The sequence below is a fragment of the Leuciscus leuciscus genome (genome assembly GCF_965113295.1).
Source record: "Leuciscus leuciscus genome assembly, chromosome: 9".
Taxonomy (NCBI): Eukaryota; Metazoa; Chordata; class Actinopteri; order Cypriniformes; family Leuciscidae; genus Leuciscus; species Leuciscus leuciscus.
The window spans coordinates 28,407,158-28,409,987 of record NC_138733.1 but is presented as its reverse complement, the minus strand read 5'-3'; positions in this window follow the sequence as shown (position 1 = coordinate 28,409,987).

The following is a 2,830-nucleotide window of genomic DNA, read 5'->3' as shown; positions in this document are numbered from 1 at the left end:
CATTGGCTGACGTTCCTCATGAAACCTGACACCTGCACAAGTTTCACCTACACCATACTGACTGTAAAGAGTGGATTCATTCAAAGTGTGTTATTGACATTTATGGATAGGCCTTTTCTGTATCATATATCAGTTCAAATTATGGTTCTCCCTCACGCAGTCAGCATTTTCGCATGAATGATTTATATAGGATAGTTGTAAATGCTGGGGGGAAAGATTCCATGAATCTCAAATGAATAGGAATTGATGTTTCGGGAGTGTTGTACTTTTGTATGAATTACATGTTTGACAAGAACTAGGATTGGCTGGCCCCCCTCATGGTGCTGAATATCATGATGAATATCACAATGAGTTACTTCTATAGATCTTTCATCTGCTCAACATCATTTTCGGGGAACCAGCCACTAGCCTATCTTTAGCACATTGTTTTAAAACAAATTCTGTACAAGATCCAGCAAGATCAATACAAATATTTTTATTGTGAGATGTATTCAATATTGTGTACACAAATGTGAGATTGAATTCAAATCAAATTTTAACATTACTGCCCAAACTACTTCTGAATAGGATGTCTACTTCATAAATATTTAGAAAATTATGGAAATATATGGTTCAGATCACTCAAACCATATATAGAAATCAAAGAGTCCTTATATGGTAACCAGTGGAGCCTGAATGTCATCTGGAAAAGTTTGGTACGTCATCCAAAAATTTTTACTGCAAAGATAATTTCCTGAGATATCAACCTGAAATTTGGCACAGAACTTGTTCAGATGTTAGGCTTTCAGATTCAGAGTCAAACATGCTTTGCAAAATATATATTTTATATAAAACATAAAAATATATATGTTTTTATATTTTACATTTTCATAAACTTAAACTTCTATAACTTCGTATTACTTTGCTTTTTTTAACTGATTTTTAGTTCTACAATAATCTGTGATGTTTCACCTTTGAAAAGACACCAAACTTAAGTCTGTGCTCCGAAGTATTCAAGATTTTTAAGTCATTTTCATGCTCAAAAAGTGGGACTGACAGTGAACAGGTAAAACTGTTTTGTTTTCAAAAACTTAAAAAAAAATTTGACACTCAGCAAGACACAGGCACTTCAGGACTAGAAGAATACAACAAAGAAATGTTGTTTTGTGTCTGTACAATTGCTTTTGAATAGCTGCCTAAATATGGGTAAAATTGACTCATGAACATTGTATAAAAATGTCTGTATGCACATTTCACTACACATCAGCGTGTTGAAACTTTGCATGCATGTCCATGACCCTAAATGGGAAAAAGTCACAAAATTTCAATAAAAGCAACATAGGTTAAATAGTATTTCAGATAGCTTGAAAAAAGAAATGATAGCTCATTTTTACCATCTGTGGCTAACAAAATCTTTTTATGTATTGAAATAAGTGGGAAAAGGCTCCTTTGTAGCTTCATAGGTAGTAAAAAACGTAAAATGTTATTATTTTGGGTCTGTACAATTGCCTTAAAACATTAAATTATGTGGGTCAAATTGACCCATGAACACCACAACCGTAACAGAAATGATGTGTATATGTCAAAACACATCAGCGTGTTGAACTTTGCATGCCTGTTCCTGACCGTAAATGAGAAAAAGTCACAAAATGTCAAGAAAAATAAAACATAGGTTAACCGGTATTTCCAACAACTCAAAAAGCCTCAAACTGACCCGTAACAAAACGCAAGGGTTAAAGATAATGAGGGCGCATGAATTAAACAAATATAATTATGTGCACAGATAAATCCTTTATAACAAATACTGCAATATTCCATATAAAAATACGAATTGTCAATTCTGAATTCATGGTGACTTTAATGTTGTCGTTGTTTTATGTTTGAGCAACCAGTACACAAACCCAAAGGTTGTATAAATGCATAATTTTTATTAACATGTTTACCAGTATGAAGCTTATTCGTTTAGTATTTTACTAGATGTTATGGAATCACTATATTTTTAAATCAGTATAGCGACGCTAATTGATTAAGTAGTCTTGCAGGTCGCATTGTGAAACGCTAAAATGTAACATTTTTTATTGTCAATATTTCAGCAATAAAGATATATTTACAGTTGTCTCTTTCAGCTGTTTAAAATCTGAAATTATTAAAGTGTTAGATTTAGTGTTGAATAACTCTTTTGAATTAGGACTCATTTAGTGACCCTTCAGGTTATCGTTACGTCAGTACGTGGATGCAAGTCTTTTCATGTTCATGAGTCATTCGTCATATAGCCAAAACCAGCCTTGCAATACATATTATGCATGTAAACTACTAAAAGACTCCAGAAACAGTGTTTAAGCATTATAATCATTTCCCACAAATCTCAACAGAGCAAATATATTATGTATTCTATTTTTCGTCAACTGCATAATTTTAAGCAAACAAAAGGCATGGTTCTAACATAGACACAAGCCTAAATAATTAAGAGTTTCTTTAGTTTAAATGTTATTAGTTATATTAATCATTTTGTATCACAACCAGTAGGTAAGTGGATCCTCATTAACGAACGAGATGACTTACTCAGTGGTGCTCCAAATTTAGTTTGGCTCATGAACAAAAAAACAGATTCTTCTGAAATTGCACAGACTACATCAGTTTTCTTGGTTTCATGCTTCAACCCAGTAGGTGGCAGAACTGCGCCTACTGCCGTAAGAAGAAGAACAACAAAACGTCCCAAATCATACCACTTTACCGTTAAATAGGGCACTATTTGAGGGGACAGCCATTAGTAATTCTTTCAATCTCACAATGCACCGCAATAACGAGTGTACAACTAACATACGCTCATCCATAGATCCCTTTGGTCCAA